Source organism: Heptranchias perlo, chromosome 24 (genome assembly GCF_035084215.1).
Source record: "Heptranchias perlo isolate sHepPer1 chromosome 24, sHepPer1.hap1, whole genome shotgun sequence".
NCBI classification, from domain to species: Eukaryota; Metazoa; Chordata; class Chondrichthyes; order Hexanchiformes; family Hexanchidae; genus Heptranchias; species Heptranchias perlo.
In genome coordinates this window covers 16,742,304-16,764,813 of record NC_090348.1, presented here as the reverse complement: position 1 = coordinate 16,764,813, position 22,510 = coordinate 16,742,304, and positions in this window count along the sequence as shown.

The following is a 22,510-nucleotide window of genomic DNA, read 5'->3' as shown; positions in this document are numbered from 1 at the left end:
GGAAGGAAGTTATGTTTCAGTTGTATAGAGCCTTGGTAGACCCCGCCTGGAGTATCGCATTCTATTCTGGGCACCACACATGAGGAAGGATATATTAGCCTCGGAGGGGGGTATAGCACAGATTCACCAGAATGATACCGGGGCTTAAATGATTAAATTATGAGAACAGATTGCAAAAACTTGGCTTGTATTCCCTTGAATATAGAAGATTGAGGGGTGATCTAAATGAGGTGTTTAAAATGATAAAAGCATTTGACAGGGTAGATACGGAGAAACTATTTCTTTTTGTGAGGGAATCATTAACAAGGGGACTTAATCTTAAAATTAGAGCTCGGCCATTCAAGAGCGAAATTAGGAAGCACTTTTTCACACAAAGGGCAGTAGAAATCTAGAATCCTCTGCTCCAAAAGGCTGTGGATGCTGGGACAATTGAAGCGTTCAAGACTGAGATAGATAGATTTTTGTTAGGTAAGGGTACCAAGGGATATGGAGCTAAGGCGGGTAAATGGAATTGAAGTACGCATTAGCCTTGATCTAATTGCAGGCTTGAAGGGCTGAATGGCCTACTCCTCTTCCAAATGTTAATTGCTTTTTGTAACTGTCAATTAGGTTTTAGTGATTTGTGTCCAGAAATTGGCTGCCGCATTTCCCTACGTTATAACAGGGACGACACTACAGAAGTACCTTACTGGATATGAAGTGTTTTGGGATGTCATGCGGTCGTGAAAAGCTTTATGAGAATGTAAGTTCTTTCTTGTGTAAGCTTGTCACGCTGATTGCATAGATTTCTGTACTTTCTGAGATCTCTGTTGCCATCTTTTTTTAAGCTAATCGTTCTGCTCAGGCAAATGAAGCAGTGGAGTTTCTGAGCAAATATCAGAGGCAGGTTTGATTACACCAATAATAATTTCCATTTATACATCCCAAGGGGCTTCATAGTGCTGAGTCAACAAAGAAAAGATTAGGAGGGGCAATCATAAGCTTGGTTGAAGAAACAGGTTTTGAGGAGGTTTTTACAGGAAGAGAGAAGCGGAGGGGTTTATGGATGGAATTCCAGAGAGTAGAACGCTGCCAAAGGATCTGCAACTAATGGTGGGGCATCTTAAAGTGGGGGGATGCACAAGAATGGAGAGTTTGGGTCACATATAGGGCTGAAGGAGGTTGGAGAGATCTGGTGGGCAAGACCATGGAGGGATTTGAAGTTGAGGATGAGGATATCAAACTTAGGGCATTGGGAAATGGTGGGCCAATGTAGGTCATTAAAGACTGGGGAGATGGGTGAGTGGGACTAGGAGCACAATAAATAATGGGTATCAGAATTTTGGACCAGTTCAAGTTCATGAAGGGTGGACGATGGGAGGCTAGGTGGAGAGCATTGGAGTAGTCAAGTCTGGAGGTGACAAAAGCATGTGTAAGGGCTGAGGTAAGGGCGGTGATAGGCAATGTTGTGGAGGTGGAAGTACGCAATCTGCCCGCATGTACCCTTACCCCAGGAGTTGATACTTTGATAGCTGCCTAGATATGTCAGAGGAAACCTGCCTTTGCCACCTGCATGCCACATGGGAGACAGTGACTGAACTGTGCCCTTTCTTCACGCTGGACATTCAGACACGATCAAACACGCAATCCTGCTGATGGCTATGTCACTAAATCATTTCGAGGCCCTATTGGTGATATCTGCCAAATAAGTCATTCTGCTCTGCCCTAATGTATCAAGCAGGTGACTGATGATGCCAAGGTGAAATTCTGCTGCAGCACCATCAAGATTCGGCTCTTCTCACTGACGGGCTCCCTCTTGACGGAAGGAATCCCACCAGGAACACACCGTGCATCTCTGATGACCAAGAAAATAGGCTGGGGTTGAAGTGGATTCAGAGATGTGGGTGGAAGTCCCCCACCACCAGAACTCTGTCCCAAAGAAGAGACAATGGCAGCCGATGATTCTGCTGCTATCATTGGCAGGGGGGTGGGGGGAGAAGAAGGATGAATCTGTGCTTCAGTCAGAAAAACTATTGACAGATTATTTACCTAAATTTCTATCCCAGCCAAACACTAGTTCTGTCAACTTGCATTGGCCCAACAAACACCATGCCCACCATTATCATCTACCCAATCTCTATTACCGTGCATGTCCATTCTTCTAGCTCCTGATACCCTATTCTGCCCCATCAGAAATTAACTCTCCTAACAAAGCTGAAATAAAGTGCGACCATTTTACTTCCCTAAAAGTGTCATTAATATTTCTTATCCTATTACTTTCCTTTGGCAACAATGTATGGTGTGTTCTCTACAACCTAATCTAATGCTTCCTCTGATGCTTCCCCATTGAGAAGAGTAAATGTGGTGGCCAGTGACTGGATGTCTCTGGGCGATCACTGAAAAACCAATGTTGCTCTATCTCTTTGTGCACGGTCATCAGATGGCCCTGCAACTGTAGACGCCGTCACTGATATTACGGTGGCTGCCTCGGTCCTGCCTACTATCTGGTCCTCTGTTCCGTGTCTGGAAAGGACAGATGCGGCCTCATTTGGAGAGACAGCTCCATCATCCATGCTTTCTCCTCCAATGTCCGTGTTAGGAACATCAGAACATAGGAACAGGAGTAGGCCATTTAGCCCCTCGAGCCAGTTCCGCCATTCAATGAGATCATGGCTGATCTGTGACCTAACTCCAGTTACCCGCCTTAGCCCTATATCCCTCAATACCTTTGGTTAACAAAAATCAAACAATCTCAGATTTAAAATTAACAATTGCGCTCCCATCAACTCCCATTTGTGGAAGAGAGTTCTAAACTTCTACCACCCTTTGCGTAAAGAAGTATTGCTGGACTCTCACTTAGTGATTTGCATGGGAGCAGACCGCTGGTCAGTCATGAGAGCTATGAAACCCTACCTCCAGATTCTCTCAATCCAATTCCCCATCATGTTGAATCCAGATCAGATTCCTGTGCAATGAAGCTCAAGGTCTCAAGAGCTCCAGGTAGAGCACTCAGTAGAGGAGGCATGACTTGCTTTAATACCTCTGTCACCGGAGCTCCATAGCAAATAACTGGTGAGGTGCCACCTGCTTCATGGTGGCCTGCAGTTCTGTAAAAGAGTCAATTCACCACTGGACATGTTGTGGTTGGTGAACCCCTCCATTATCATCTCCAGACCTTGCAGAGACATTTGAACATTCACAAATGACTGCATGAACTGTTGGTATTGAGATAGCTGCCCTCCTCTATGTCCCTGCCCCACGAGATATCAGTCTTTAGCCTTGGCCAGATGGTTCCTGTTCCTCTACTGCCACCTGCACCTGCTCCTCCTCACTCATGTTCGGTGCTTCATCTGGTGCTCCCTCCTCATCCTGAGTTGCTAAATCCCTCAGGATGGATGGACTTGAGCTGGTGACAACAAGAGAGAGTCTAACCACCTCCCCTTGACATTCAACGGCATTACCATCGCCGAATCCCCCACCATCAACATCCTGGGGGTCACCATTGACCAGAAACTTAACTGGACCAGCCATATGAATACTGTGGCTACAAGAGCAGGTCAGAGGCTGGGTATTCCGTGGCGAGTGACTCACCTCCTGACTCCCCAAAGCCTTTCCACCATCTACAAGGCACAAGTCAGGAGTGTGATTGAATACTCTCCACTTGCCTGGATGAGTGCAGCTCCAACAACACTTAAGAGCCTCAACATCATCCAGGACGAAGCAGCCCGCTTGATTGGCACCCCATCCACCACCCTAAACATTCATTCCCTTCACCACAGGCGCACAGTAGCTGCAGTGTGTACCATCCACAGGATGCACTGCAACAACTCGCCAAGGCTTCTTTGACAGCACCTCCCAAACCCGTGACCTCTACCACCTAGAAGGACAAGAGCAGCAGGTACATGGGAACAACACCACCTGCACGTTCCCCTCCAAGTCACACACCATCCCGATTTGGAAATATATCGCCGTTCCTTCATCATCGCTGGGTCAAAATCCTGGAACTCCCTTTCTAACAGCACTGTGGGAGAACCTTCACCACACGGACTGCAGCGGTTCAAGAAGGCGGCTCACCACCACCTTCTCAAGGGCAATTAGGGATGGGAAATAAAAATGCCGGCCTTGCCAGCGACGCCCACATCCCATGAATGAATTTTTAAAAATTTATAGCATGTGAGTTTATTTAAACAAGGGGCAATGCCATCGGGAAACTGAGACAGTGCTGGATAGATACAAATAAAACAGAATAAAACAGATGTTGTTAGGAGGCCGGTACCTTTCAGATGGATTATTTTTGTTCCTTGTCTATCTTAGCAACTGATTGTTTTGGTCTTGTTGCACAATGCTGAAACAAAGAAAATGATTGAAACATTTAAGGGCCGAATTTACCCCTTCCACCCTGCCCAGCAGGCACAGTGTGGGTGGGGGGGGGTTGGTGCGAAGATGCCGAGGAGGATTTGCACTGCGATCACGACGCATTGCCATCCCCCCCATTTTTACTTGCCTGAATTCAGGCACGGGAAGGATGCCTGCCCCAGAGAAGTGGAGGCCTAATTTAAATGGCTTGTGTCGTGTCCCAACGTCCTCGGGATGGGGATGCCATTTTAACCGCAGGCCTGACTAAGGCCTGCACAGTCTCCAGCCAGTCAGCAATAGCTGAGGTGAACAAGGATTGAGGCAACAGGAGGCCCAGATAATTTTAAGAGGTTCCTTGTGGGTCAGGAGGAGCAGGAATGCTAATCCCGGCCCCACAAGGATACCTTAGGCTTCCCGAGCGCTCCCCCCCACAATCCGTACTTACCTCACCACGATCAGCTTCCGTGGGTCCCCGGAGGCGGCTAAGCCCCCAACCAATTTGTGGCCAGACAATTTTCCACCCACTTTGGCCCCCGGAGCCCTGATTCCCACCCCAAGTTAAAATCGGCCGTTTAGAATGTCCTGACAGCTATTTAAAGCTGTATTGTAGCTTCCATTTGTGACTGTGCAATGTAGTTGTCATAAAACCAGTTAGCATCTGGTTCTGGGTATTGCTATGAGCATTCTTCTCTATTTGCAATTCCTGCCAGAGGAGAAGGAGGGTCAGTGTGAAAAGGATCAGAGGAGAATACCTGACTGATGAGAAGATATCTTAGACAGTTAATTTGCGCACACCTTTACACTCATGTAAACAGAAACGTCTTGAAATAAAACAGCCATTGCTGGTTGAGGTTCCTGAAGGAAATCACCACCGAGCTCCGCACACTCCTGAGCCAAAACTTCCGAACCCCTCCAACAGAGGGACAGCGCTGAAATTGGCTGTCAAGAATTTAGGTGCCGTGGATTTTTAGGCAGCAGGTTCCTTCCAGGCAAGCACAGGAGATCTTGGTTACATCACCCACCCTTCAGTCCCAAACTCTATTCAGCAGGTAACTGATGCAGTGTTTGTCAGAATCATATTTCTGTAGAAAGCAGCCAACAACAAAAAAGCCGTTCACTTTTACAGTACGGCAAAATCCCTACAAGCTCTGGACATCAGTAATTGCATTCAAGCCATACGTGGCACTAGTCAGAAAGCATGACCATTCATGATAACTTCAGGAAGAGAATCGTGCATGTGGAAGTACATTTCCCTGGCATGATTCATGTGGAAATTAATAGTACCAGCCTAATTTGAACGGCCAAGATAACTGGAAGTATGGCCTTTGAGGGGTCAATGATAGGCCCTGCAACCATGGCTTGGGAACCAGTGCATTGCCCAAGGACAAGAGATCAGCAGAGGTTCCACATGGCCCATGTGTCTATCAGGGCCACAATGGAATCCAGTTTATTGTCATCCACAAGCAATGATTCTATTGCTCTGACCAATCGGGGAAGTTCTACAATATATCTCAGTCAAGGGTTGTAAGATTATTGTTTGATGCTGTGTCCTCTACAACTTTGCCCTGCAAGGGGTTGTCACTATGGATCATCCAGGAGAATAAAGGCAGTAAGAAGCTGAAAAATGTGAGGCTGCGCACAAGAGAGAATTGCCTGCTCTGCTCTGACTGCTGCACTCTTCAAACAGGATCGAACGGGCCAAGTCTTTCATTCATGGTTTTTTCCTGCCAGTACATAACAGACCTCCCCTTATGTGTTTAATCACCAGGCCAAACCCCTCCATTGAGCCCAGCTGTAGATCAGCATCCATAAATATAACCTTATTTCTCCCCAACAACCTGAATCAGCCTCATACTGAAAGAACTGTCATGACATGGGGGTGATTTTAACTCTACCCGCCTGGTATCAATGAGATAGATGGCTTGAGTGACAAATTAAAGCAACGAATACTGAAAAACAACAGAATATCCAATACAACCAGCCAGGTTTGTACTGGCAAGTCAAAGGTAGGGATTTTAACCCCCAAGAATGAGGGTTTAACCCGAGGTGCGTTTGGATGCGTGCGAGTAACCTAGTCACCGCAATCGGGCGGGCATTTATCTCATGGATTAAAGTCCTTGTGAGAGGTTAAGTAGATGTTTCTCAATTAAATGTGGCTGAACTTTAAATTTAACATCTCCAGGGGTTTCCCGGGGTTTGTGAATCTCGCCAGTGAAACGGATGGAGATTGAGCCGCAGTTCATGTAGATATTTAAACTTCGGATTGCCCCATCTGAATAAAGCTCAGATATTACAGTTAGTGTCGTAGTTCCTCCTGGCAAACATTTGGCAGAGAGTTCCTGTATTGAGACTTTGGAGCCTTTCAAACTGACAAGATCAGGATGGGGGAGCGCATTGGATGTATTTGAGAGGACATCTGAGAAGAGGAAAATGACCATTCATGGCAGCCACGTCTTGCTGTGTCAGGATCTGCAGGTGCATAAGAGTGAGGTGCACAACAAAGATCTGGAGAACAGCAGAGAGAAGCGCTGAGTGGAGAACAGCCGAGAGGGGCCAAGGTCGTAGGAGGTACTACCCACGTGAGAGGGTCTACAGGCAGAGACTGAGCGCCCTGGACCTATAGGAAGAGCAGTGCCTATGCAGGATCAAATTGAGCCGTCAGGTGGTCGCAGACATCTGCAGCCTTCTTGAAGAAGAGCTGCTCCCTGGTGGCCACACATTGCCCGTCGCAGCAAAAGCCACCGATGCCTTCAATTTCTTTGCCTCTGGCTCATTCCAGTGTGCCACCGGTGACATCTCCAGGGTGTGTCAATTGTCTGCACGTAAGTGTACAAGGCAGGTGACAGATGGGTTGTTTGCCATGATTTCCGCTTACATGAACTTCCCCTGTGACGACAATAGCCAGAATGAGCAGGCAGTCGGTTTCACCTCTCTGGATGGCTTCCCACAGGTGCAGGGTGCAATCGATTGCACGCACATGACAATCCAAGGACCACCACATGAGCCAGGAGTTTTCATCAACTGAAAGGAGTTTCACTCCATCAATGCACAGCTGGTGTGTGACCACAGGAAAAGATTTCTACAGGTGTGCGCCAGATTCCCTGGCAGCTGTCATGATGTGTTTATACTGCGCCAATCCAACATTCCAGACCTCTTCCAAACAGGAGACAGATTTAAGGGCTGGCTTGTTGGAGATAAGGGATACCCCTTCAAACTTGGCTCATGACAACTGTGAGGAACCTCACCAATGAGGCACAAGAGCGCTACAACCAGACCCACATGACCACCAGGCGTGTCGTAGAGCAAACCATTGGCATGTTGAAGATATACTTCAGGTGCCTGGATAGATCTGGAGGAGCCCTTCAGTACTTGCCAGCGAGGGTCTCCAGATTCATCATGGTGTGCTGCGTCCTACACAATATAGCACAGCAGGGAGGTTTAGAGGTGAAGGAGGATGAAGGCGCTCGTCAATCATTCTCTGATAGCGACAACATTGAAGAAGAGGAAGAGGAGCAGGAGGAGGAGGAGGATGAGCAATATGAAGATGGGGCACCCGTCGCCAGACCAGCCGCATACATTACTGTCCGGGACGCCAGGGATGCCCTCATATCTCATAGTCAGAGTAGGAAAAAAGAGGCATTGAAATATTCAGGCCAGTTGCCACCACCATGATCACCAAACAACTCCCCCCCCAACTTTGCACAAAACAGTCCTTCAACCACACATACACCCATTGCATCCCTCCAATGGGTTCCATCATGTATTGACATTCATCATGAAGCAAATGAAAGGAGGAGTTCACACTCAGGACACAATAATGCACAAGATGTGGAAGTGATACTAATCAATAAGTTTTATGTGCCGTTATAAAAAAAGGGAGCTTTACAACATAACATTTCTTCAAACACCCATGCACATACCCTTGGTGAATTACAATTGCTTGAAATTACACCTCCTACCGCTTCTATATCGTGCATCCCCTTTGGCTACAGCAGAGGTAGAAGCAGGCTGCTCAGATCCCTGCCCTGACTGCCGCGATGCTCTCGGCCTACGACCTCTGGGTCTTGAAGCCCGTGAGGGCCCTGCCAAAGACTGCTCCACCTGCACCTGTGCAGGGACAGACTCGGCCACCGGGAAAGGAGGCAACATTTCAGGTACTGGTTGAGTGGGAGCGCTTTGAGTGGAGTTCCCACTTCCATGTCCCCTTTCACCATTATCCCTCTCCTGGGCCAGCACCACATCAGTCCTACCACTCTGCTGGACTGCAGCTTGGTGCACATCTGTGATGCATTGTAAGTCCACGGATAAGGTATCTGTCATCCTGTTTAAGGTGGCAGACCTGCTGGCTTCCAAAGTCTGCACGGATGTGGTCCTGGTCTGCATAGACTCATTTGAGAGCCGTGCTTGAAGCTCCACAGAGACAGCCACTCTCTCCATGTCAGACATTCTCGTTATTACTTGTGACAACAATTCACTCATGTTGGAGTTGGTCTCCTCCATCCTCTCTGCTATGGTGGAGAGTGAACGTGGCACATTTTCAAGTACCTCGCAAAGTTGCAGCTATTCCAAAGTATAATAGCTTTATTAAGAAGTTATAAAAGAAGTAGTAAAGATGTTAAAATACAAGAATACAATTAAACATACTAATAAGACATTGGGATACAACCTGGCAAAACTTATCACCATACAAGGTTCCGAGGTACACTTCTCGAAGGTTCTTAAAATCACTTGAGCATGTCCAGTTTCACGCTGAGAAACGTTCTAACATGGACGATTTACTTCTCAGTTTATATACACAAACAGTTCTACAGGGCCATGTGCAAACATGGGGCCTCTCATCAATAGCTTTCTCTGTCCAATGCTATCAGCCATCTGTTTCGCTCCCTGGACATTCCAGATAACAGAATATCTGACATCACTGCTTCCATTATGATTAGTTGTCTCCGTCTTTTCAAGGACACCATGTTTACCCCAAAGCATCCTTTAATCTTATATACTATGGCCAACCCCTTCTCCCTCCCTTAACCCATCTTATGCACATGAAATAAGAATGAGACAGGGTGTCTCATTACTCAAGGGTGCATCATCTACACAAGATGACCAAAAACTTGTTGAAACTTGTTGATACTAAAATACAGAGCCTTGATCAGAGGAAAAACCTTTATGATGCTTTTCCTAACAAGGTTCGCAATACTATGCAGAAAGCTTGTATGATGCTTTTCTTACATTCCCTTCAAATCAGTCATGAGGGCTATCCCTTTAGGCTCATATTGCCGTCCCATCCTTAGTTCACGGCTCGGTAACACAATACATCCTTTTGCATGTTCAGCTTTTTATACATTGAGGATACTTCACAAAACATTACACTAGCAATTACAATAAGCACAAACTGGGTAAGAATTAAAACCTGTGCCCACCTGTTTCCCACCATGCATGATTCCCAAGGGTAGATGCCCCCTTTTCAATGTCAGCATTATGTTGTTTCATATACATTGTCAGTCTTTCAATATTAGGGTCTTTAAACTACAGACGTAATCCAAGAAAATGGTTTCCTTTACTACTTCCTAGTCTCAGGGGTCAATTTTCGGATGGCCGAGCGGGTGCGTTGGGGGCGGGGGGCTCATAAAATCGGGGAATCACGGAGCGGGTCCGGAGCCCGGCCCAAACCCGTCCACTTCCGGGTTCCCCAGTGAAGTGTTCGGGTGCGCGCGCAGCTCCCGCATGCGGGACTCCCACAGGAAATTAAAGCCGGCGGGATGACAATTTAAATACTTACTTACCTAGCTGAGGTACTTGAAAGATCTCATTGACAGGAGATTTTGGCAGGGGTGCAATTTTCATGGATCCTCAGCGTGTTTCCCGTGCTGTGGGAAACACTCCCTGTTGGAGCAGACGTGTTTCAGTCAGCAGCCAGTGGGAGATTCAAAGGATTATTTGACAGGTGGGGGGAAAACCTCATTTATTGCAGCAGGGCACTCTGTCACTTCAGACAAAGTTTCGGCTGCAACACCTTTATCTTTCCACTCAAAATTATTAATTTATACCCTAAACTCTGCTGTGCAAATACATTTACCTGCTTTGCGGACCCCCTCAAACTCACACCGTCAGTATGGGGGGGGCGCCATGGCTGCATTCATCACTTCATCCAAGGACGAGCAACACACCGGCCTTGCTAGACACGCCGTCCACCTCCGCCACATGGAGCTACACAACACAGTGCTGCGCCACAGGCACCTGCACAAAATAGTTGTGCAACTATATATACACCCACTGTAGGGTGACCCAATGGGTGGCATCAAGTGTGGGTGTTCATGGAGAACCTCATGAAAGGGATTAATTGCACAAGTCAGTCAAGAATGGCCAAGACATGGCAGTAGTGGTGACAATATAATATTTAATGTGAGTTGAACCAAAATCAAATATAAATAAAAAACATGACAAAACGTCAAACACCCTTGTACATCCCCTTTGTGCATCCCTTTACGCTTCCTACTACTCATATGTGATGCATCCCCTGTGGCTGCAGCAGAGGTAGTGGCAGGTTGGGTGAGGGCGACCGTGAAAGAGATGCACGAGAGGGTGAGTATGAGATAGAGCCATGAGATTGTATAAGGATTGGGTTGAGTGGTAGTGGTGGGATGAGTACTGGGCAGGTGAGTAAGTGCAGGTAAGTTGAGGATGAGGTTTGAGTGGGTGTGAGGAGTGACGTGATAGAGTGGTGTTGGCAGTGCAGAAGGAGATGTGGGGTGGGGGCGGTGATGTGGAAGACGGAGTGTAAGGGAATGAGTAAGTGTACTCACTTTGGCTGACCTAGTTAGGTCATTGAAGCATTTCCTGCACTGTATCCAGGTGCGGGATATGTTGGTGGTGCTGCTGACCTCCTCTGCCACCTCGAACCAGGCCTTCTTGGTGGCAGAGGCAGGCCGCTTCCTCCCGTCCGCCAGGTAGAAGATATCTCTCCTCCTCCTCACCCTATCCAGTAAGACCTGGAATTAGGCATCATCAAACCTGGGAGCAGCCTCTCCCCTGGGCTGCTCCATGCTGTAATTTTGGCTGTTTGCTGCAGGAGCAGTATTGGAGGACTGCCCCTTTAAATAGGGCTCCTCCAGCTGACAGCCTGTGGTGCGGGTGCGCAGTCTGCCCGCTGCGCAGGTTTCCAACGGGAAACCCGGAAGCCAAGGTAAGTGGCTTCAATTTACTCCTGATCGCGTGGGGAACCCACCGATTTTACTGGACGGGTTACCCACGCACCCAGTCGACCCGCCCGCCCCCCCCCCCCGCCCCGCCAACCCACCTCCCTGGTAATATTGGGGCCTTAATCTCCAACAGCCCCTGGTGACCCCGCATTGCCTTACCTATTGTTCTCATCTTGTTAGAATCACACACCCATCTCGAGCCATTTGCTCTTCTAGTCTAAGTTTCATTTGGTTAATATTACACATCATGATACAGACGAAGAAAATCATAAGACATTGTACAGAAAACTAGTGTACCATATTAGCAAGAAATCATGGACTTAAAAGTTTTTCCAGCTCTCCTTTTACCAATGGATATTCTTGCTAAGTATTACTTCTCCCTAGACCTCAGTTGTCCCAATTTCATTGTTAACTCAAAGGAACCCAACCCTGAATTTTGGAAATCCAAATTTCTATGCCACTTTAATTTCAATCCCTCTGATAGGTACCAATGTGTTTAACAATGGATGACCAAAAAATTGATAAAAATGGAGAAAATAGAATATGAAAGTTAACCAGCAAGAAATATAAAAATGGATTGTAAGAGCTTCTACGGGTATGTAAGAAGGAAGAGAGTAGCAAAAGTAAACGTTGGTCCCTTAGAGGCTGAGACAGGAGAAATAATAATGGAGAATCAGGAAATGGCAGATGCGTTAAACAAATATTTTGTATCTCTCTTCACAGTAGAAGACACAAAAATCATACCAAAAATAGTGGGGAACCAAGGGGCAAATGAGAGTGAGGAACTTAAAACAATTAGTATCACTAGAGAAAAAGTACTGGACAAACTAATGGGACTAAAAGCCAATGAATCCCCTGGACCTGATGGCCGACATCTGAAGGTTCTAAAAGAGGTGGCTGCAGAGATAGTGGATGCATTGGATATGATCTTCCAAAATTCTCTAGATTCTGGAATGGTCCCATTGGACTGGAAGGTAGCAAATGTTACCCTGCTATTCAAGAAGGGAGAGAGAGAGTAAACAGGGAACTACAGGCCAGTTAGCCTAATATCAGTCATTGGGAAAATGCTGGAATCCATTATTAAGGAAGTGGTAACAGGGCACTTAGAAAATAATAATATGATTAGGCAGAGTCAACATGGTTTTATGAAAGGGAAATCGTGTTTGACAAATTTCTTAGAGTTTTTCGAGGATGTAACTAGCAGGGTAGATAAAGGGGAACCAGTGGATGTAGTATACTTGGATTTTCAAAAGGCATTCGATAAGGGCTCATGGGGTTGGGGGTAATATATTAGCATGCATAGAGGATTGGTTAAAGGACAGAAAACAGAGAGTAGGGATAAACGGGTCATTCTCAGGTTGGCAGGTTGTAACCAGTGGGGTGCCGCAAGGATCGGTGCTGGGGCCTCAGCTATTTACAATCTATAATAATGACTTAGATGAAGGGACCGAGTGTAATGTATTCAAGTTTGCTGACGATACAAAGCTAGGTGGGAAAGTAAACTGTGAGGAGGACAAAGAGTCTCCAAAAGGATATAGACAGGTTAAGTGAATAGGCAAGAAGGTGGCAGATGGAGTATAATGTGGGGAAATGTGAGGTTATTCACTTTGGTCGGAAGAATAGAAAAACAGAATACTTTTTTAATGGTGAGAAACTGTTAAATGTTGGTATTCAGAGACAATTGGGTGTCCTCGTACAAGAAACACAAAAAGTTAGTATGCAGGCACAGCAAGAAATTAGGAAGGCAAATGGCATGTTGGCCTTTATTGGAAGGGGGTTGGAGTACAAGAGTAAGGAAGTCTTACCATAGTTGTACAGGATATTGGTGAGACTTCACCTGGAGTACTGCGTATAGTTTTGGTCTCCTTATCTATGGAAGGATATATTTGCCTTCAAGGCAGTGCAATGAAGGTTCACTAGATTAATTTCTGGGATGAGAGGGTTGTCCTATGAGGAGAGGTTGAGTAGACTGGGCCTATACTCTCTGGCGTTTAGAAGAATGAGATTTCATTGAAACATATAGGATTGTGAGGGGGCTTGACAGGTAGATGCTGAGAGATTGTTTCCCCGGGCTAGAGAGTCTGAACTAGGGGGCATAGTAGCAGGATACGGGGTCGGCCATTCAAGACTGAGATGAGGAGGAATTTCTTCATGCAGAGGGTTGTGAATCTTTGGAATTCTTTACTCCAGAGGGCTGTAGATGCTGAGTCATTGAATATATTCAAGGCTGAGATGGATAGATTTTTGGATATGGGTATCGGGTGAGAAAGTGGAGTTGAGGTCGAAGATCAGCCAGGATCTGATTGAATGATGGAGCAGGCTTGACGAGCCATATGGCCTACTCCTGCTCCTATTTCTTATGCTCTTATGTTCTTATGTAACTCTATCCTGATTGTTTCATTAATTAGTTGGTTTCTCTATGGAGCATGTGTCAGTGCCTTGGTTAAAAAGTTTTCTCACTCTCCTGAGCCACGTTAACCATTTCATGTTGTGCTGTTGTCAAGTAACTGAGCATGTCTGAGATCCGTTCTTCAGTGCATCTTCATCGTGCATTTCCGCTTGCTGGTTGCCTCACGTGCAACATATCACATTTGCACACACACCAGTATCCCAAGATCATGCCTCATGTGACGTCAGATAAAAAGCCATACTTGGGCTTTCAGCAATCAAACAGGGTGTTGAGGTTGTGTCCCACTCCATCACTTGCCCACAGACTTTGGAAAAGATGAGAAATAAATTTTAAATAGGCTCCAATGATTTTTTTGCTCCCACACATACGGCCATTTACTTTTTAGTGGATCAATCCTTTAAATTTTAGTAAGGAGTCATACAACACCAGGTTATAGTCCAACAGCTTTATTTGAAATCACAAGCTTTCAGAGCTTTGCTCCTTCGTCAGGTGATGAAGGAGCAAAGCTCCGAAAGCTTGTGATTTCAAATAAAGCTGTTGGACTATAACCTGGTGTTGTGCGACTCCTTACATTTGTCCACCCCAGTCCATCACCGGCATCTCCACATCTTAAATTTTAGTAACAGCTCTTTAAGGATCTTTTGACAAGCAATTTCCTGCCCCACGTTTGGAAATCTCCCAGTTCCAGATGCAATGTGGACCAAGAGTTCAGCATGCATAGTAAATCAGTGCCAACTGTGGAAAATCTCAATGGGAAGTTGGCACTGATTTACTATGCATGTACTATGTAAAGCTCACCATACTCCAGTCCTCATGATTTGGTTCCAGGCTGGAAAATTTACGCTTTGGCCTTGAAGTTTCCATGCAAGCAGCTGAAAAATGGAATGTGTGATACAACATCAGCTAGGTGACAACCTTAAAGTGCACACATAGTGAAGATAGCTTACTGTATGAGTCGTCATATAAAAGTATGGAAGGAAGCTCACTTTCATATTACTGAAGTATAATGTAAGTACAACTGGATTAAAAACTTAGAACCATACCAGAGGAAATAGGTATCAGAAAGGATCCAAATACAATCAATAATTACCAAGAATAAATCAGTGCTGACAGAATTCGAAAGGTGTGGTGTGAAGTTGCCTAAAACATTTGCCAGATTTACATTTTAGTGTTCACTCCCAATAATTTCTTTACTTCAACAGGAGTGTTTAACTATAATTTAGTGACTAATAGATTGCAGAATTTAAATGCTACCATAGCACCAACGGTTTGGATATATCCCTGCGCCAATAGAATAATAATGGAAGAGCCGTAATAATGGCTCAGTGAGAAAATCACATGGTGTGAGGCTGAGCCACACAGGCCAGGAAAGTATAAGGGAGCAGAAATTCCGCTCCTGCTGCATTGGCTATGCTGGCCCATTTTCCCCAGCAGATTGGTGAACAGAGGGAATTTACCCAGGTTTTTCACTGTCTCTTCATTTAAATGCAGCTGGAGTGTTCCCAGTGAGATTCACATCATGCTGAAAGGGCAGATGATTGAGACTTCCTGGGCAGGAGCAGAAATATGCTGGTGCAGCTTCTTGAAGTGGCACCTGCGCTTCCTGTTGGCAGCAAAATTTGGAATTGGCCATTTTTTTGTGCTGGGATGAAGGCAGGAGGCAGCTAACGGCCAGGGACCAGGGAGAACGGCCTACGTCAAGCAAAATATTTTCAACAGTGGAATCTAGCAGTAAAGGTGTAACCAAACATAAAGGAACAACTAAACATCGAATAAGGACAGAGTTGGGCCTACTTTGATGACCTCTAGTATTGAACAGCTCGTTGGCATTCACACAGGAAGATTCCCCATTTGGGTAAAGCACTGAAAGGTTGCTGGTGCCCTTTGAACTGTATGCCAGCATGAGCCATTCTTTTTGATAGGGTAAAGGAAGAAAGCAGAGTTTAAACTATATTTTTATTCATTTGTTTTGGAAGTTTTCATCCTCTTCTCACGACAATGTTTTCTGCCATTTCTTTCTGAACTCCCCTCTTTGTTTGAAGGTGGTGCCCAACAGTACTTTGTCCATGTTGTCATTTTTCACATGTGAGCATCGACTTCCATCATTGGAAGGCTATTTCCCCATTGGGCGAAGGAGCATCACAGGTAGCCTGAACCTGTCCACATTTGGCATTTTGATACAGCACCAGGAACAATGCACTGGTAAGTCAACAAATAAAGAAAAATACAGAAATCTGAAGACGTTGTGGATCCCCTGAGCCCTCTAGTCAAATATAACCAAATAGTCTCTAGCTACAAGGAGACTGCTTTGCTTTGGTGTTTTTGAAAGAGTGCAAACAACTTAGTGAGGGAACGGACCCATATTATGAAGGTAGTGAGGTATATAAGTTAGCCATGATGGACATGGTTCAGTCTACCGCAGCGCCATGCAAATCTAATACTGGTGCTCTCAAAACCGTCACAGACCTCTGTGCTCCAGATTACTGGGGTGAAGAATGTAGCAACAACACACTCAGCGAGGACAAGGTTTAACTTCTCGGGTCTCTTTCATGTCAAGTCAGTTCTTCTAACTTTTAATAAATGGGCCTATCCAGAGACTGACCATATGGCAGTCTTACAAAGTAATTATGGGGATTTTGCTATTTGAGCCATGACAATAGGGCATCAATCATTATCTCAATCTTTCTCAATGGTTTCTCATAGCTAATGTACTTCCCAAGATCCAAGCAGAAGAAACCGTAATCATTATCATCCTCCCCTACTGGCTGAGGAAAGCGAGATTCTAGGACCTCCTGTTTCTCAGTATCAACCAGTTCCTTTAAGATTCTATGCAGACATGAGCTACCAATTCAAATGGATGGCCAGTTGTAACACATTGACTTGCAGAGCCTACAGTAGACAGTATGGCTTTCAAGGGAATTGGCTGAGCGAAGCAGGGCTTTTAGCAGCACTGATATCCAGAAGAACCTTACCCTTGAAAGATTATAATATTAAAATCAAGGTGTTTGTCCAGTGCTGCTGAGACCATAATGACAAGTTATCATCTGCCTTTGGCAAGAATTTCAATTGACAATTATCCTCTATTGTTCAGATCAAAGAGAGGTTCTTGAAAGGTCAATACTATTGTTCAGCTCCAGCTTTACAGTAGTTTCTTACAGTAGGGTCCTCACATTTTAGTGGACCATCATATCTCTGTAATTCATACAGGGCAGTTTTTAGATCCCATCCATCGTTTAGGCAAAAAAACTACTTGAGTTTACACTTGTCATAACAGTTCATTGCACCAACGTTTCCCCTTATGTTTCTTCACTTCTGCTCACTGTGTTCTGGTTGCAGAATTAATGGTAAAGACTGATTAAAGTGAAATGTGTTAAGAAGGGGTATTTGTGACAGAAGTAGGGATTTCTGCTTTTATTTTATGTGGTATTAGATAGGATTAATCCAAATGAGAAAATTACCTTGTGGAGGACTCTTTGTTCTGTGGCTGCGTTACAAATAATCTGACTCACAGCTAGACAACTCTCTTAGATCTAATGGGAACTCTTGCTTGCATCCTTCCTGGGCTCACGTAAAAAAGGTAATTTACACTTTGATCAGTATTAAAAACCATTACAACTATTTATTACTTCATTGACTTGCATCATGTCATTTTTTTTTAGTCTAATTGCCTCAGGTTGCTAAGGATCACAAGGATCATGTCTGTTTGCTGTTATGTCCCTTATGCCTCATTACAATCTGGTTTACTTTGCTCCTAAAAGTAGAAACAATAGTATGCAGTAATTAGTTAATTCAATTTTTAAAAATCTCTCAAGAGTAAATAGTAGGGTCCCAATCTCAAATTTGTTTTTTCCATTAAATTTTAAAACATTTTTTTCTCGGTAACAAAAGATGGAAAAATATATTTTTATTAAAAATGCTTATATAGAAAATAGGGGAGTTGAGCCTTCATTTTTGTATCCATGAATGTGTCTCTCATATTTTGTTCTCTGCTGCAAGTTTGATATGTCAAGCTGTTAAGGCTTTTTCCTCTCTCACTAACCATTCTCCCCTCGTGAAGCCATTGATCCCATACTGGGTTTCAGTTACACTTGTACTGGTTGCCCTCAGGTATTTTGTCCAAATATGAGCCTCAACAGTGAGTTTCAGCAAGATGTTTAACTGTAGGAGGCATCACAAAAAAGGTTGACGTTGCCCTCACCTCACACCAACACACACACAAACTTCCAGGAGATGCAGCCGGGTGGTATGATTAGGAGCAGGGACCCTGGGAAATGTTTCCCTCCTTAGTTTCATGGCGCTCGGGACAATTACATTGTCCCATATCACGGCAGCTTAAATCAACTAATTCAATGCAGATTGGTAATGGAACTTGGGAACTTCCTGTTCAATATTACTCAGATTCTGTAAGTAAATTCATTGAGCTGTTGAGAGAGATGTTGTCAGTGTTCTGATCTAGATCTACATTTTGACCATACAGGATAAATAAAGTGTACCATAGAGATGCTGGCCATTTATTCTGAAACAACTAAATTTACTTTGTTTATAGCTGTAATTAGGTTTGAATCCCATATTTTTGTGCTAATTCTAAACTGAAACAAACAACACAATAAAAAGCAGAATATATATTTAAAAACAAAATATTGGTATAAAGTAAAAAATTAGTCATCCGCCCATGCAAGCACTGTGATTTATTATCTGTTTTTATATTATAACCAAACAAAATCTAATGGATTGAAGAGTTAAGACTTGAAAAATTCTCACTGAATCAAGGGCTGTGTTTCTTTAAGTTGGATAAGTGAATTTGCAAGCCATATTCTTGGTTGATCTCTTTAATAAAATGCTTATTAATGATAAACAGTGATTAAAATTGTTACCTACAAAGTAACAATCTATACTGTATCTCCTTGGCCACAAGGCAGTAAGCTCTTTTGTGCATTGACATTTACTGTAAGCCCTTGTGGCAATTTGACGTTTGTCCAAAAATAAAAGGCACAATGCAAATGCGGTGCTTTCAACAGGCCCAGAGCAGTATTGAGAAATAAAATTAATTTTGCCTTCCTTACTAAACCTTTAAAACAAATAGTTACCTGTCATTATGTGGGATGGGAAACTTAGGGAAATTGTTTCCTTAAGAAATTTGCATTACGAAGGTCGAGTGACCTTTCCCTACTTTGTAACACCATTTTAAGGGAAGTGGAAAAATATCTTAGAATCATAGAATGGCTACAGCGCAGAAGAAGGTTATTCGGCCCATCAACCCCTTGCTGGCTCTTTGTAAGAGCAAGTTAGTCCCATTCCCCCGATCTTTCCCCGCAGCCCTGCAAATTTTTTCCCTTCAAGTATTTATGCAATTCCTTTTCAAAAGCCACGATTGAATCTGCTTCCCCCTTCCTTTCAGGCAGTACATTCCAGATCATAACTACTCACTGCGTAAAAACGTTTTTCCTCATGTCACCCTTGGTTCTTTTGTCAATCACCTTAAATCTGTGTCCTCTGGTTCTCAACCCTTCCGCCAATGGGAACAGTTTCTCTTTATTTACTTTATCTAAACCCTTCATGATTTTGAACACTTCAATCAAATCTCCTCTTAACCTTCTCTGCTCTAAGGAAAACAACCCCAGCTTCTCCAGTCTATTCACGTAACTAAAGTCCCTCATCCCTGGAACCATTCCATTAAATCTTTTCTGCACCCTCTCTAAGGTCTTCACATCTTTCCTAAAGTGCGGTGCCCAGAATTGGACACAACGCTCCAGTTGTGACCGAACCAATGTTTTATAAAGTTTCAACATAATTTCCTTGCTTTTGTACTCTATGCCTCTATTTATAAAACCCAGGATCCTGTATGCTTTTTTAACCGCTTTCTCAACCTGTCCTGCCACCTTCAAAGATTTGTGCACATATACCCCCAGGTCTCTCTGTTCCTGCACCCCCATTAGAATTGTGCCATTTAGTTTATATTGCCTCTCCTCATTCTTCCTGCCAAAATGTATCACTTCGCACTTCTCTGCATTAAATTTAATCTGCCATGTGTCCGCCCATTCCACCATCCTGTCTATATCCACTTGAAGTCTATAACTTGCCTCCTCACTGTTTACTACACTTCCAAGTATTGTGGCATTTGCAAATTTTGGAATTGTGCCCTGTGCACCCAAGTCCAAGTCATTAATATATATAAAAAAAAGCAGTGGTCCTAGTACCGACCCCTGGGGAACACCACTGTATACCTTCCTCCAGTCCGAAAAACAACTGTTCACCACTACTCTCTGTTTCCTGTCACTTAGCCAATTTTGTATCCATGCTGCCACTGCCCCTTTTTGGCAAAATTGAATCATGGGATTCAATTTTGCTGACAAGCCTATTATGTGGCATTTTATCAAACGCCTTTTGATACACATTATCCGCATTTCTCTCACCAACCCTCTCTGTTACCTCACCAAAAAACTCGATCAAGTTAGTTAAACACGATTTGCCTTTAACAAATCCGTGCTGGCTTTTCTTTATTAATCCACACTTGTCCAAGTGGCTGTTAATTTTGTCCCGGATTATTGTTTCTAAAAGCTTCCCTACCACCGAGGTTAAACTGACTGGCCTGTAGTTGTCTGGTTTATCCTTACACCCTTTTTTGAACAAGGGTGTAACATTTGCAATTCTCCAGTCCTCTGGCACCTCCATATCTAAGGAGGATTGGAAGATTATGGCCAGCACCTCTGCAATTTCCACCCTTACTTCTCTCAGCAATCTAGAATACATCCCATCCGGACCAGATGACTTATCTACTTTAAGTAAAGCCAGCCTTTCTAGTAGTTCCTCTTTATCAACTTTCAACCCATCCAGTATCTCAACTACCTCCTCATTTACTGTGACTTTGGCAGCATCTTCTTCCTTGGTAAAGAAAGATGCAAATTACTCACTTAGTACCTCAGCTATGCCCTCTGTCTCCATGCGTAGATCTCCTTTTTGGTCCCTAATCAGCCCCATCCCTCCTCTTACTACCCGTTTCTTATTTTATGTTGGCTGCCAGTATATTCTCACACTCTCTCTTCAACTCTCTTATTTCCTTTTTCACTTCTCTGTATTTTCTATGTTCAACCTGGTTCTCACTTTTATTAACCTGACATCTGTCATACGCCCCCTTTTTTCTGCTTCATCTTACTCTCTATCTTTTTCGTCATCCAGGGAGCTCTGGCTTTGGTTGCCCTACCTCTCCCCCTTGTGGGAATGTACGTAGACTGTACCTGAACCATCTCCTCTTTAAAGGCCACCCATTGTTCGATTACAGTTTTGCCTGCCAATCTTTGATTCCAATTTACCCGGACCAGATCAGTTCTCAACTCATTGAAATTGACCCTTCTCCAATTAAATATTTTTACTCTAGATTGTTCCTTGTCCTTTTCCATAACTAATCTAAACCTTATGATACTATGATCACTGTTCCCTAAATGTTCCCCCGCTAACACTTGCTCCACTTGACCCACCTCATTCCCCAGAACCAGATCCAGCAACGCCTCCTTCCTCATTGGGCCGGAAACATACTGGTCAAGAAAGTTCTCCTGAACACACTTCAGAAATTCTTTGCCCTTTACACTATTACAATCCCAATCTATATTAAGGTAGTTGAAGTCCCCCATTATCACTACTCTATAGTTCTTGCACCTCTCTGTAATTTCCCTGCAAATTTGCTCCTCTATATCCTTCCCACTAGTTGGTGACCTATAGAATACACCCAATAGTGTGATGGCGCCTCTATTGTTTCTTAACTCTAACCAAATAGATTCTGTCCTTGACCCTTCAAGGACATCCTCTCTCTCCAGCACTGCAATATTCTCCTTAATCAATACTGTGACCTTTCTTTCCTTCCCTATCTTTCCTGCACATCTTGTATCCAGAAATATTCAGTACTCAATCCTGCCCTTTTTTGAGCCAGATCTCTGTTATCGCCACTATATCATATTCCCATGTGGCTATTTGCGCCTGCCGCTCACCAACCTTATTTACCATGCTTCGTCCGTTTACACACATGTACTCTAAACCTACCTTAGTCCTTCTTGTAATCTCTCTTAATCTGATCCCACCTATTACCGTACTATTTCTTACTCTAGTGCTATCTGTCTCTCCCAAACCTTTATGCACCTTGTTTTTCCTTTCCAATGCTACCTCTCTTTGAGTAAAATATCGATCTCTTTGAGTAAAAAAACACATAACTAAGGATGAAATGAGGAAATTAATGTTAAAATTGGATAGCCATGTGGTGAAGGATAGAATCCTAGATCCTGGTCTTTAGTTGCTTCCAAGCCTTTATTCACAGAGATTTCCCTTACACACACGCCACACCCCAGCTAATTTATCCTATAAAAAGGATACAAGAGAGTCTCCAAATGATACCCACCCCCTGAATACAATTAACACTCATTGATATAAATTATACAACTAACAATTAATTCCCCCAAAGACTATTTGTAATTCATTCTATTTTGTATTGCACCTAGGTCACCTTTCAAGGCTAAGTTCTGCAAGGTTTTTCTCTGCTCCAGAATTAAATCAGACAATACTCGAGGATACCTGTTGGATT